The 15,065-nt window shown below is 37.8% G+C and overlaps 8 non-coding genes across 8 annotated transcripts; 7 read left to right on the plus strand and 1 right to left on the minus strand.

The window, feature by feature from the left end:
- The first annotated feature begins 7,256 nt into the window (after window positions 1-7,256).
- On the plus strand, window positions 7,257-7,328 carry trnac-gca. Its single transcript has one exon. It is a non-coding gene; the product is annotated as a tRNA-Cys (tRNA).
- Window positions 7,329-7,490: 162 nt separating this feature from the next.
- Window positions 7,491-7,562, plus strand: trnac-gca. Its single transcript has one exon. It is a non-coding gene; the product is annotated as a tRNA-Cys (tRNA).
- A 293-nt stretch (window positions 7,563-7,855) lies between these two features.
- trnac-gca lies at window positions 7,856-7,927 on the plus strand. The gene has a single exon. It is a non-coding gene; the product is annotated as a tRNA-Cys (tRNA).
- Window positions 7,928-8,076: 149 nt separating this feature from the next.
- On the plus strand, window positions 8,077-8,148 carry trnac-gca. Its single transcript has one exon. It is a non-coding gene; the product is annotated as a tRNA-Cys (tRNA).
- Window positions 8,149-8,469: 321 nt separating this feature from the next.
- On the minus strand, window positions 8,470-8,541 carry trnaq-uug. The gene has a single exon. It is a non-coding gene; the product is annotated as a tRNA-Gln (tRNA).
- Window positions 8,542-8,728: 187 nt separating this feature from the next.
- trnac-gca lies at window positions 8,729-8,800 on the plus strand. Its single transcript has one exon. It is a non-coding gene; the product is annotated as a tRNA-Cys (tRNA).
- A 247-nt stretch (window positions 8,801-9,047) lies between these two features.
- Window positions 9,048-9,119, plus strand: trnac-gca. Its single transcript has one exon. It is a non-coding gene; the product is annotated as a tRNA-Cys (tRNA).
- Window positions 9,120-9,267: 148 nt separating this feature from the next.
- On the plus strand, window positions 9,268-9,339 carry trnac-gca. Its single transcript has one exon. It is a non-coding gene; the product is annotated as a tRNA-Cys (tRNA).
- Window positions 9,340-15,065: the final 5,726 nt, after the last annotated feature.

The raw sequence follows: 15,065 nt of genomic DNA on the forward strand, positions 1-15,065 counted from the left end.
GATTTTTGATATTTGAAATATTGTTGCCATGGCAACAGGTCAAACTGTAATAATATTCTTGAGTGTTTTTGAGGCTCTTAACATGCTTCAAATTGCATGAAACTCGACACACACATCAATATTGTCAACCAGTAGACATGGACAAAGCCATAGAAATGGGCGTGGTGGAGGGGCTCAGTAGCGCCACCTTTTGACAAAAGTGGGGGGGTTAGTTTTTCCTACAATCACCAAACTCGGTACACATATTGTTCTCATCAAGCCGGACAATTTTCTAATTTACATTCATTAGCTCCGACCAACAGGAAGTCAGCTATTTTGGTTTGAATGTTAATTTTTTGAAAAAACAGGCTATGAATTTTATACTACTGCTCCTACAGGGTTTATCCAATTTACACCAAACTTTTTTTAACTTGTTGCTAACACATTGAAGTTGTTTAATTGCAAACGGATTTTGGATATCTCAAACGGTTTGGCCGTGGCGAGGCAACGAATTTATGGCAAGAAAAGGGAAACAAAGTGTTATAACTTCTGCATACATTAATTGATTTTGATGAAACTTCGGCTTAGTCTTCGTTGTACAAGGCTGATCACATGGATGTGACTATTGTGATTCAAAGTAATAGCGCCACCAACTGGAAGCAGAAAATGTGTCACTTTCAGCATACATTGAGATCACCCTCTTATTTTTACCTGATTTGCTTCAAAATTCATCAGAATAATGTTAAAACTTGGCACATGTAATCCTTTGAAAATGGGCAGGGAGGAGGGGCTCTATAGTGGCACCTTGTAGTGCAGTAAATGTGGAGTGAATTTGACATAGTCCTTTGATGTTTAACCGTTTTAAGTGCCTATTGCCCGCTGTGCACAGTTGCCCTGAAGCCACCGGGGTGGCGGTGCCACCGGGCTTGGGCCCGCCATCGCTGCTCGCAGCTATATTTTGTTTTTGTTTTTTCAAGATGTAATTTAAGTCACATGTGTCCTCAGAATGTGTCTGTGAAGTTTCAGCTAAAAAACACCTCACAGATCATTTATTATAGCATGTTGTAAATGCCCATTTTTGAGTAGAAGGAAAAATGTGCTGTTTTCGCACATGTACCTTAAAATGCAAATCAGCTGCTGCTCACCCCGCTTTCCAGAAGAGGGTGGAGCCTGTACAACTCCTGCCTGCATTGGACTCTGCCAAATACTAACAAAACATCTACTTGGTTTTGATTATCACGGACACGTCACGGACGGTGCAGTTCTTCCTCATCATGAAAGTTTATTGTCTGCATGCGTTTCAAAGCTATATCAGTTTAAACATCTGAAGCACACAACAGAAAGCTGTCTGTCAGATGGCACGTCTCGTGAGTATTGAACTAACTTCTCTTTCACGTCTTATTGTGTTTAAACTGTCAAATACACACAAGGTTATGCCAAAATCACACAAAGTTCACGTAAACACAGCCGGTTATGTCTGTGAACGTAAACAGCAGAGAAAGAAATCGCATGTGTATATTAGATCTGTGGTGTATTCCCTTCAAAATCAAAACTAATCCACTGCGTCTTCAGCGGCTCAGATGTTGGGAGTAAATGAAGACTGTTTATATTATTATGCCCAACAACAAAACACCTCAATCTCGTAGCTACAGCTGCTTTGGCATGGAGAAAATGGCAGACAGTGTACAACTCGCTCAGGGCGGAAACTAATCTAATATGGCAGAGTCTGTCAGCAGTCATGGGCAGGGCCTGTGTAATGTGATGTCACATGGCTCAGAAAATGAAAACATCTTGTTCTATGAGACTATGAGACTGAACATTTCACGGCCGCCTAATAATCCCCATCCATTGAATTGGTTCTTTCACTCTCTCCTCTCCAGCTACAGCTGGTGTGTGGTGAGCGCACTGGCGCCGTTGTACTGTGGCTGCCGTCGCATCATCCAAGTGGATGCTGCACACTGGTGGTGGATGAGGAGAGACCCCTGATATGATTGTAAAGCGCTTTGGGTGTACACTTGTACATATGAAAGCGCTATATAAATGCCTCATTCATTCATTCATTCATTCAACATTTTAAAAAAATGAGTGGGTGGATTTTTATCTTTATAAGGTGGTTGCATGCATGTGCACACATAGACATAAAAGTGGGCTTGAGCACCTGCCCTTTTTCTTCCTTGAGAGAAAGTGCCCTTTTTTCTGGGGTGAATTTTTTTCCCCGTAATAAATTAGTATATATTCCTATTTGCGCACAGCTTCCTTGTCAAACAAGTATATTTACTGAATTAAAAAATACTATATATCAGGTCAAGACAACAGCTGTCTGGTGATGAGAAGCGAAAAAGAAAAAGCCCTGGCCTAGATGAATCCTGTGCATCTCTTTCAGGTAGCCTATGTATGTTCACAAATATATTAAATATTTGGCTATTTAAAGGGGAGATTATTTATACGTTTAATGACGTGTTAATAATTTGACCACCAGCAACGCATCTGCCTGATTTGATACTAATGCAATTTATGTCATATTAAAAGTTCAATTATTTTAATGTGCTATGCATTGCGTTTTGAACCATGTTAAAGATACATGTAGGGCTGTCAATAATGGAAGAGGAGCATTCCATGGGCACGAATCCATGAACTGCATTATTAGACAATTAAACCATTTAAAAAAAACATAATTAAACCATTTAAAAAAACATAATACACCATTGCATAATGCTATCATTCTTAAATCTATACGTAAAATAGGCTACATCAATAAATGTTTAAACCCTTGCTCTTAGTGTGTATGTTTTGATACATGTCTACATATTCTTGTTGAAGAAATTACAGTGGCTGTAGCATTTCTATCATAAAAAAGTGGTGGAATATTATTATTATTTACTAATATATTTTTAATAATTATGCTGGCGGTTGGCCTAAAACAAGGATTTGATCTTGCTTTGTAACAACAACAATCAGCAGCAGGCTTTTGGCGCCCTCTGCAGGCATTTGTTATAATATATGTTATGTACTTTTAACATTTCAGAGGGAAAAAACTCTTGATATGTTTAATTATGCAGATTAGCTTGTTTTGGTTAATTTAGAAGAAATCTACAGATGCAAACAGACAGAGGGTAGTAGGCTTAAAACAAACACCATCTAAATGTGAATTTTTGGAAGTTTTCTTTCCATTAGAGTGAAAGAAGACATGGAAGCAATAATAGACCAAAATCTTAAAATTGTCCACTACATGAAAGAAGTATTCCAATAACATCAAAAGAATTAAAACGATGTAATGATTTGTGCAAAATAAACAAATTATTAGTCAAATATGTCTCTCTCCTTGGTGCAGTCATTTATTCTATAGATACTTGAAAATAGTAGTGTAGAAAACATGCACATTGTGGCATAGTTTCCTTTGCTGTTGCCTGCTCTTGTGATAAACCTAGTGAATACTAAAGAAGACAATGGTCTCTGTGTAAACTGATTAATCTGTAGAAATCTGTGGAGTATAAAAGAATTGTGTGAGTGTGAGGGAATTAAAATAAATTGGTAAGGAAGTCAGAGCTGTGTTAATATATTTAATGTTTTTTTTTATTTTTTTTTTTTAAATAAATAATTCTGAGAAGTGCCCTTTTTACCCACTTGAGCCCCTGCCCCCCAAAATGTCTGTGCACGTCGCTGGGTGGTTGTGTACACACACTGCCGACACACATTTATGTAAAAGCGAATTTTGCATAATAGGTCTCCTTTAAATAAGTTGTAATTTGAGAAGTGTGCACTAAAATTTTCATTTGTGTACACGTTGCCCACAAAATGGGAAATATCACATTATAAGTGAACCTCAAGGAACATATTAAAAGAATTTAAAAAATACATACCCCACACAACCCCTTCAAAACAAGTAATTAAAACAACCATTTAATAAAAGTAAATAAAGTAGTGCTTTTGTTCAGATAGGTCTGTTTGATCAGAATCCGGGCAGCAAATCAAATAAACGATAACATTGCTGTATGTTTACTCTAAATGCTCACTGCGGTTATATTCCGTGAACAAAATTATGTGAGTCATATGGCTGTCAATGTTTTTATCATTCATCAGCAGAAATTGTGAATCCAACCATAGCGTTCCTCTGTGTCGTTATCAGTATAATTTTGGTGTGGATTTTGCTATTCTAATGATTATATTTATCGTTATCACTCATGAAGCCAGATTGTAAATTTCATTTTAAACATAGATATTTATTCTCATATAAATATTATTTAATGTATAGAGTTTCATTTTTTTTATTGTTAGTGGACCCTTTATTCTTATCACAAATGCAATACTACATTGTACAATGAAAATCAAATATCAAATAATATCATAATAATAATCAAAAATATCACAATAGTGTGCATGTCAGCATCTTCTAAAATCAATATTTGTTCTGCTACAGGTTTTTATACTATAGCATTTTATACACAGTTTATGCATCTTAGTATGCTAAGGTCATTTAGAAGGTAATTATAAATCAAATAATTACCTATATATTAATATGTAGGGATTCAGAACATAATAAACGTGTTTACTGGTCATTTTGGTTACTGCCAAAATGTTGGTTACTGCACAGATTGTGTTTCCATCTGTGAACCACAATGTAATATAATGCTTGTGTGTAATGTCTTTCTGCAAAGAATGTGACATTTTCAACATTTCAATTAAAATATTTCTATATACATGTGTGTATTATAACTTACATGTGTGAAGAATGCCATCCAGGAAAAGTGCTGTATTTGGCGCTCAATGGGTCCTTCTCTCTGCTACTCAAGAAATCCATCTCGTAATCCTTAAACAGGGGTCATAAAATAATACAGTGACTTTTTTTTCCACAAACATTTGTTTCTTTTGTTTTAGTAACAGTGATTTATTATTCCATGAAGACATACATAAGGCCTTACATTCTTTTAAATTACATTTATTTTTAAGTGAAAGCATCCCAAAAATAAATAGGCAAAACTAAAAAAACAAAACAAAAAAAAAACAGTATTTTGATTTACCATGAAATGAACTGCACAGTGGAGGCGCAGAGCTTGAACTGGCGTGGGCCGGTGTTTTTCAAGAGAGGAACATTGATCAGAAGGCTCCACCCATCTGTCAGATAGAGTCTCTCTGCAACATCACTTACAACAACAGTTTAATTAAAAGTTCTGGACTGAAGTCCAGTAAAGAATGTTGCTCAAATGTAAACAGCCTCCACCACAGAATGTCAATTAGATGTTAATATGACACTCATGTATGTCAAACAAATACACATAAAAAAAGCTGCATACTTGGAATGTGTTACTCAGCACAAAAAAAGGATTTTCATTGTTTTTACAACAAAGCCATGCTTACTGACGGCTATGTGATGAGCTACTGAACCAGCACTGGACAGAAAGGTGATGTCATACAAATAAAAGGAAATCATACAATCAAATACTAAAAGAACACTATTCTGAAAAGCTGCTGACTGTAATCATATGTGGAGAAAAGATTTGTTTTTTAATATTTACATATGTATACACATACTTGTAGAGTAACATCAACCCTGTCACTTTGTAATATTTATCACATTCAAGATTAGTGGTCTTTTAATGATCTTATTCCATTGCGTTCTGTTTGTTCACACTGAGTTTCATTCTGTCACGATTGGTGAATTTGCAGACAGCGAACTCTCTGTTTTTTCTGTTGTGATGCTGCTGAATGGCAGTAATGCCGCCTTTCATTGAAACTCTCTGGCGTAATGAACAGGCTTTCCTCTCTGAACAAAACTCTGAACATCAGCAAAGAACAGAGGAAAGATAGGATATAGACATCTAATCGTTTTAGAATGAGATGGCAAAGATATTGTTTTATTGTTGTTGTTGTTAAAAATGGTCCAGGTGAGAGATCTGTATTTTGATATTTGTGGAATAGGTGCATTTTCCAATGACTTCATATTTTTATTTGAAGACCCCCTATGGTGAAAATCAAGTTTTTAATGTTGTTTATATGTCTATGTAGTGTTTGTAATATGCTTTAAGACAAACCATGTGCAAATTCATCATTCAACACCATTGCTGAGTATTTTCTGTTTAAAACTGCAGTGATCTAAAGACAGTCTCAAAAACGTGGTTTGAAATCGCTGGTGTCTGTGATGTCACAAACTACCTTGTAACCAATCACGTGACTGTGCTGGCGGGATTTAGCATATAATTAACTATAACCACTTCAAGAGAAGCCAGGATATCCCGGTATATTTTTCTGTTGACATTTTTCGGATGGGATCCTGTGCAAATTCCAGCAAAAGCAGGCCCCACCAAGATTTGAACTCGGATCGGTGGATATAGTCTAAGTTGTTTTTTTTTTTTTTTTTTTTTTTTTTTTTTTTTTTAAAGAAAGAAAGGTTTACTGAAACGGGGTATAGCTCAGTGGTAGAGGATTTGACTGCAGATCAAGAGGTCCCTGGTTCAAATCTGGGTGCCCCCTTATCTTTGACAAAATACTAAAGAGTTTTAGGAACTACTTTGGAAGGTTACATCAAGTCAAACACTTCTTTGTTGTGTTACATTGTACTTATCTATTCAAGGAAATTGCTTGGGTTTTTTATTTTTTTACAGGAAAAACCGTCACCGTATGGGGGTATAGCTCAGTGGTAGAGCATTTGACTGCAGATCAAGAAGTTCCTTGTTTCAAATCTGGGTGCCCCCTCTGCCTTGACCAAATATTGACGTGTTCTTAGGAACTAATTTGGTAGCTTATGTCAACCCAAACACTTCTTTGTTATGTTGCATTAGCCGCATTTCCACTGACGGGCCAAATTCGGGCATGCTAGTGCGTGCCAGGGCCGGTCGCGTTTCCACTGTCACTTCCGGGGCTTGATCGTGCCTCTTCGGTGCTTCCTCGGTGCCAAAGGCATGGGTTTTTCGGCCCACTGAAGACCTTGGTCCAAAGCGGGCCAGCTGGGGCTTGAGGCGCGGTCGAGGTGAAAGGCGGAGCTAATCGTAGTCAGGTGATGGTCTACACGCTGAAATGGGTTGGGTTGTGTGATGTTTGATCAAGGGAGGTGTGTTTAAGGGCGGTTTTTAGATCAGCGCTGCGGAGCTAGCGGACCGACAGTGGAAACGCAACTTGATTTTGGCCTCGGTGCCTAAGGTCTGTGGCCATAGGCCCAGCCCGGCACGCTGTTAGCCCTGGCTCGCACTGGCCCGACAGTGGAAAAGCGGCTATTGTACTTATCTATTCAAGGAAATTGCTTGGGTTTTTTCATTTTTTTAGAGGAAAAACCACCACTGTAAGGGGGTATAGCTCAGCGGTAGAGCATTTGACTGCAGATCAAGAGGTCCCCGGTTCAAATCCGGGTGCCCCCTCAGCCTTGACCAAATACTGATGTGTTCTTATTCTTAAATGTTCCTAAGTTGGTAGGTTATGCCAACCCAAACACTTTTTTGTTGTGTTACATTGTACTTATCTATTCAAGGAAATTGCATGTTTTTTTTTTTTTTTTTTTAAAGGAAAAAGCCTACCTGTAAGGGGGTATAGCTCAGTGGTAGAGCATTTGACTGCAGATCAAGAGGTCCCCGGTTCAAATCCGGGTGCCCCCTTAGCTGTAAACAAATACTGCTATGTTCTTATGAACTAATTTGGTAGGTTATATCAACCCAAACACTTCTTTGTTGTATTAAATTGTTCTTATCTATTCAAGGAAATTGCTTGTGTTTTTTTATTTTTTAAAGGGTGCCCCCTTAGCTGTAAACAAATACTGCTATGTTCTTATAAACTAATTTGGTAGGTTACATCAACCCAAACACTTCTTTGTTGTATTAAATTTTTCTTATCTATTCAAGGAGATTGCTTGTGTTTTTTTATTTTTTTAAAGAAAGATTCATTACTCTAAGGGGGTATAGCTCAGTGGTAGAGCATTTGACTGCAGATCAAGAGGTCCCCGGTTCAAATCCGGGTGCCCCCTTAGCTTTGACCAAATACTAAAGTGTTTTTAGGAACTACTTTGGAAGGTTACATCAAGTCAAACACTTCTTTGTTGTGTTACATTGTACTTATCTATACAAGGAAATTGCTTGGGTTTTTTATTTTCTTAAAGGAAAACCATCACCATGTGGGGGTATAGCTCAGTGGTAGAGCATTTGACTGCAGATCAAGAGGTCCCCGGTTCAAATCCGGGTGCCCCCTTATCTTTGACCAAAATACTAAAGTGTTTTTAGGAACTACTTTGGAAGGTTACATCAAGTCAAACACTTCTTGTTGTGTACATTGTACTTATGTATTCAAGGAAATTGTTTGAATTCGTTGTGTGTGTTAACCATTACACCATAGAACCTTGGCACAGGCTGCTTTTGCTTGGCAAGTCACGAAAAGCCAGTGAAAGTTTTGCTTTTTAAGCCAATTTTTCCCCGACGAGTTTGAGACTGCCAATTTCACCGCCACTTTACAGGTACATCAGGAGTTGCGCAACACCTTTGTTTTCTCCCCCTGCCGCAAAAAGCTACAAAAATGTTCCACCGAGATTTGAACTCGGATCACTGGATTCAAAGTCCAGAGTGCTAACCATTACACCATGGAACCACCGATTCCTGAGAGATGGCAATCTGAGAGGCAAGGAAGCGATGTGTTTAGGTGGAGGCATTTGGTCATTGGAGGCCCTCGACCAAAAGCACACGGTCCGGTGCACATTCGAGAAATCTTTGTGTTGTTACATTGTACTTATGTATTCTAGGTTTTTTATTTTTTTAAGGAAAAACCATCACCGTAAGGGGGTATAGCTCAGTGGTAGAGCATTTGACTGCAGATCAAGAGGTCCCTGGTTCAAATCTGGGTGCCCCCTCATCCTTGACCAAATACTGATGTGTTCTTAGGAACTAATTTGGTAGGTTATGTTAACCCAAACACTTCTTTGTTGTGTTACATTGTACTTATCTATTCGTTGACGAAATACTAAAGTGTTTTTAGGAACTACTTTGGAAGGTTACATCAAGTCAAACACTTCTTTGTTGTGTTACATTGTACTTATCTATTCAAGGAAATTGCTTCTTTTTTTTTTAAATTTTTTAAAGGAGAAAGCATCACCGTTCGGGGGTATAGCTCAGTGGTAGAGCATTTGACTGCAGTTCAAGAGGTCCCCGGTTCAAATCCGGGTGCACCCTTAGCTTTGACCAAATACTAAAGTGTTTTTAGTAACTACTTTGGAAGGTTACATCAAGTCAAACACTTCTTTGTTGTGTTACATTGTACTTATCTATTCAAGGAAATTGCATTGGTTTTTTTTTTTTTAAAGGAAAACCATCACCGTGTGGGGGTATAGCTCAGTGGTAGAGCATTTGACTGCAGATCAAGAGGTCCCCGGTTCAAATCCGGGTGCCCCCTTATCTTTGAAACAAAATACTAAAGTGTTTTATAAACTAATTTGGAAGGTTACATCAAGTCAAACACTTCTTTGTTGTGTTACATTGTACTTATCTATTCAAGGAATTGCTTGTGTTTTTTTAAAAGGGTGCCCCCTTAGCTGTAAACAAATACTGCTATGTTCTTATAAACTAATTTGGTAGGTTACATCAACCCAAACACTTCTTTGTTGTATTAAATTTTTCTTATCTATTCAAGGAGATTGCTTGTGTTTTTTATTTTTTTAAAGAAAGATTCGGGGGTATAGCTCAGTGGTAGAGCATTTGACTGCAGATCAAGAGGTTTCAAATCCGCCATCTTTACTAAAGTGTTTTTACTACTCATCAAGGTTGTGTTACGTTGTACTTATGTATTCAACAACCATTACACCATAGAACCTTGGCACAGGCTGCTTTGCTTGGCAAGTCACGAAAAGCCAGTGAAAGTTTTGCTTTTTAAACCAACCGCTGCTGGACCATCTTTTGGGGGAAAATAAACTCCATAAGAGGAATTAACTGTGACAATAGGTGTGTATATTGAATGGATCATGAGATATTTATTAGAAACAAAATTAACTGTAAAACTGCTACATATCCAGTTAATACTGGACATGTCTTTTTTAATATACCTGCACATGTATTAGACACGTACATGTATAGTACAGTGCATTACTACACTGAAATATATCTTTCTGCTTTATGATATTCCAAGATAAGGCAATGTAAAAATCACTTGCAGTCATTAAATGAGATAAACTCACAAACTATTATGAGCTCTTCAAACATTTTACAAATCTTCTGTACTTCCCCAGTGAACTTAAAACTATGAGTATGAAATAACAGATGTATTTAAAAAGATAAGATTTTAACTGTTAAAAGTGAATGGATCTCCAATAGAAAAACAAAAACAGGTCATGAGAAAATCAGCTCAGTGTCACTGGGATAAACATGCTGATATCATTTAAACATAACCTGCTTTTAAACATAATGACTCACCATCAACAGTAACAGTGAAGATAATTTCTTTGTCGCTGATATTCAGGATCATTGATATATATTCTCCAAAGTCTGTGCTTCTGATGTTCATGATGGTCAGAGATCCAGTCTGATGATCCAGCTTCAGTCTGTGTTTGAATCTCTCATTACTTTCATTACACTGAACATCTGTACAAATATCACTGAGATTTCCATTGATGCGCGCGATGCGAATGTCATTAAAATACCAATGAATTCTCTCTTGTTGGTCTGTTTTAACTCCAGTCTTTAGAGTGACTGAATCTCCCTCCATCACAGACACTGACACTGAACCAACAGCAGACACACCTGAAGAAAGAGTGAACAGTTCATTATAAATCATGCCTGTGGATTGGAGTATGGGTTATTTAAAATAAAATATAATTATATTTTCAGAATATTTTCAATTTTTTTGTTTGTTTGTTTTTTGTAAAGTATTAAGCAAATGGTTTTGTCCGACTGGAGACATTTTATCGCACCTGTAGGGCAAAACGGCCTCTTGGTACAAGTGTAATTTTTGTTAAAAATCTAATAACATGAAAAGTACATCTGGTTTTAATTTTCTGCTTTGGCAGGGGAGTCATGTGACGTGATGCGAGAGGAGGCAGCTTAGTAGCGAGCTCCGCTTCAGTTTGCTACAATTATCCTGTTAATAATCTTGAACCGGTGAAAACTGTAATTACACGGTCACTTAAGCAATACTGATATTAAAGAATGTCTAAAACGTCGAATTCCTCAGCTTGTAGGGATATAAAAAGGCACTTACGTTCTCATACGCCCGACGCCACTCAGAATCAAGATGGCCGGGAGCTAACGTTAGCTGATCCCGAGACCGAGTCCACTGACGGGAGTCAAGACATCGCCAACATTTATACTATTCTGACAAAAATCTCAAGTGATATGGAGGGAATTGCGGAGACACGGAAAACTACCGCGTTGGTGGAGGCTAAACTATCCGCCCTGATTACAAGATTGGATGAGGTTGAAAAACGAGTGGAGTTTCTAGAAGGGGCCGAGAGAGAACTACAGGTCAATCCACCTGCCACCAAAGCCGAGCTGGAGCAAATATGGGATAAAATAGAAGACATGGAGAATCGGAACAGACGCAACAATGTCCGTATCGTCGGAATACCTGAAGGAAAAGACGGCCAGGACATGGTGAGGTTTCTGGATGGACTTATCCCTCAATTGATAGACTCGTCGGGCCGGCAACTTGAGATAGAGCGCGCACACAGATCTCCCGGTCAGCGCCTCAACTCGACAGGCTGATTTTGGCAAAATTCCTACGGTCTGCTGACAGGGACTTCGTGTTATGGGCGGCGAGAATTAAAGGTAAACTTTGCTGGGAGAACAATCATATTATGGTCTTTCCTGATTGGAAATATCTTAATTTCGGACCATGCTTGGGTATGTTTAGAGTTGAAGCCTTATATAGAGAGGAAAAAATCATATAGATGGCGTCTTAATACATCTCTCTTACAAAACCCAGTATTTCAACAAATGTTAAAAACAGAAATTAATGGGTACATAGAAACAAACTGGTCATCATTATCTTCGGTGGGAGTGGCTTGGGATGCTTTTAAGGCAGTTATTAGGGGACGTATCATTCAATTTGCGGCGCATTCCAAGAAACTTAAAGCACAAGAACTTTTGGAGTTGGAAAATGGCATTAAAAGGGCTGAAACAAAGATAAAACGTCAAGTGACATCTAGTGGTCTTCGAGAATTAACTCAGCTGAAATATAGATATAACACCATTCTGTCTCAAAAGATTGAATTTTTGCTATTGACAAGACAGACATATTTTGAGTCAGGAGATAAAGCAGGAAAACTTCTAGCTAATTATATCAAGCACAAGGAGTGTTCTTCCATTATTCCATCTGTTAGGTCCTGTTAGGGGAGATATATTTACTACTGCTACAGATATAAATAATACATTTAAAGAATTTTATATAGATCTTTACAAGTCAGCATCATCATCAACTGATGAGGATATTAGCAGATTCCTGGATCCGTTAGATCTCCCTAAACCATCAAATGAGCAGAAGCAACTTCTTGACTCCGATATAACTCTAGAGGAAGTGATTGAGGTGATCAGAGCATTGCCTACAGGAAAAGCTCCTGGTCCAGATGGTTTCCCCGCAGAATTTTTTAAGGAACACATTAAAGACCTTGCTCCTTTAATGCTAGAAGTTTTTATGGAGGCATTTCAGAGGGAGGAGTTACCACCAACAATGTCACAAGCTCTAATTAGTCTTATACTTAAAAAGGATAAGGATCCAAGTGATTGTAAAAATTACCGCCCAATATCACTGATTCAACTTGATATGAAAATCTTATCAAAAATCCTAACTAATCGTTTAAATAAAGTTATATCATGTGGATCAAGTAGGGTTCATTAGTGGCCGTAGCTCTTCTGATAATATTCGTCGGTTTATTGACATTATGTGGTCAGTAAGGGAGGAACAGACCCCAATTGCAGCCATCTCATTAGATGCAGAGAAGGCTTTTGACATGATGGAGTGGAGGTACCTTTTTAAAATTCTAGAAGTCTATGGGTTTGGAACCACGTTTATAAGATAGATTAAATTATTGTACAAGCAACCGGTAGCAGCGGTACAAACCAATGGATTAATTTCAGAGTATTTTGTACTAGGTAGAGGGAACACGGCAAGGCTCTCCACTCTCCCTGTTGCTGTTTTGTCTTGCTTTGGAACCTTTAGCTGCTGCAAAAACGAGGATTTTCCTGGCATTGTAGCAGGGAGACTAACACACAAGCTTATGCTTTATGCAGACGACATCTTACTATTTGTCTCTGAAATCGGAAGCCCTTGCACTGACTGCATTTTGCCCTGCCTCAGCTTTTCACCCTGGCATGTTCCAATGGCCTAAGCCAGGTATTAGATATTTAGGAATTCTATTTCCCCCAAATTTAAATGACTTAGTAAGAGCTAATTTCGACCCCTTAATGAAGAAGATTTCCTGCGATATGGATAGATGGGCTCCACTCCATATGTCTATGGCTGGAAAAGTCAATGTAATTAAAATGAGTTGTACACCAAAATTGAATTATTTATTACAGTCTCTCCCTATACAAATACCGCTTTACTACTTTAAACAGTTTGACAGAATATGTAAGGTTTTTATTTGGAATGGTAAGCGTCCTCGGATGCATTCTAATAAGTTGTAGAGACCTGTTGAGAAAGGTGGTTTAGGCCTGCCTAATGTTTTATTTTATTATTATGCTTTCAGTCTCAGACACCTGGCTAATTGGTCACTGCCGCCTGAGCGAGCTCCCCCTTGGTATACGATTGAACAATCTGTCTTGCCTTTGATTTCATTATTGCAGAGTCTGTTCATTAAACTGGATAGTGAGGTGAAAAAACATCCTATTATTTCGCATTTGCAAACAGTTTGGTTAAAGATTTTCTGTCTGCGTAGCTCTGACCCTTACCTAAATGCTTGTTCAAGTATATGGTTGAACCCTGAACTATGTATTAATAAAGCCCCTTTTCTATGGAGGGAATGGATTAAGAAAGGTGTCATTATATTAAGTGATCTTTATGAAAATGGTAGCCTGAAGTCATTTGAACATTTACGTCAGCAGTATGGTATATCTAGATCTCAGTTTTTTTTGGTATTTACAGTTACATTTACTTTGTACTACTTTTGGTTCTAGTACACAGCCTCCTAAGACAGCAGACATTCATTGTATGATAATTTCAGCATATGGGAAGGGTCATGAAGCATCAACATACTACTCCTGGCTGATTCAAAATCATGGTGATGGAGTGTTATTAGCTCTTAAGAAAATATGGGAAAGGGACTTGAATTTAACATTTGATGATGATGAGTGGTATAGAGTTTTAAAAAATGTCAAAACGGCGTCTAGGGATGCAAAAATACGCCTTATACAGTTTAAGATAGTGCACCGTTTTTACTGGACCCCTTCCAGACTGTTCAGGCTTGGGTTAAAAGACACACCCTATTGCTGGAGATGTAAGACTGAGGATGGATACTTAACTAATGCCCTCTGGTCCTGTACAAAAATTCAGGATTTCTGGATAAGGGTTCATGAACACATTTGCACTGTTTTGGATACTCAGGTTTCACCATGTCCTCAATTGTTTATATTAGGTGGATGGACAGACAGTGACATAAGAGACAAACACATAAGACACTGGGTACAAACCTGTTTAATGATTGGCAGACAAATTATTCTTAGGAGCTGGAAGTCAGAGGAGGCCCCTTCCTTTCAGGAATGGATAGCAGAACTAGGTAGAATGGCTACATTTGAAAATATGTCTTATAGACAGATGGATAAATTAAATTTATTTTATAAGAAATGGTCCAGATATTTATCTTATTTGGAAAAGGGGTAGTAATCACTCTGTGAGAGAACATGTTCACATGTTTTTTTTAATGGTTATTTATTTTTTATTGTGCTATTATTCTCCTTTTTTCACCAATATATCAAAAGATGTAATATAAGTCTTAGGTGTCCCCTGAATGTGTCTGTGAAGTTTCAGCTCAAAATACCCCATAGTTTTTTTTTTTATTACTTTTTTTAACTGCCTATTTTGGGGCATCATTATAAACGCGCCGATTTATGCAGCGCGGCCCCTTTAAATCTCATGCTCTCCACCCACGGAGCTCGTGCTTGCCTTAAACAGCTATAAACAAAGTTCACACAGCT

This window comes from Megalobrama amblycephala, linkage group LG2 (assembly GCF_018812025.1).
Source record: "Megalobrama amblycephala isolate DHTTF-2021 linkage group LG2, ASM1881202v1, whole genome shotgun sequence".
Lineage (NCBI taxonomy): Eukaryota > Metazoa > Chordata > Actinopteri > Cypriniformes > Xenocyprididae > Megalobrama > Megalobrama amblycephala.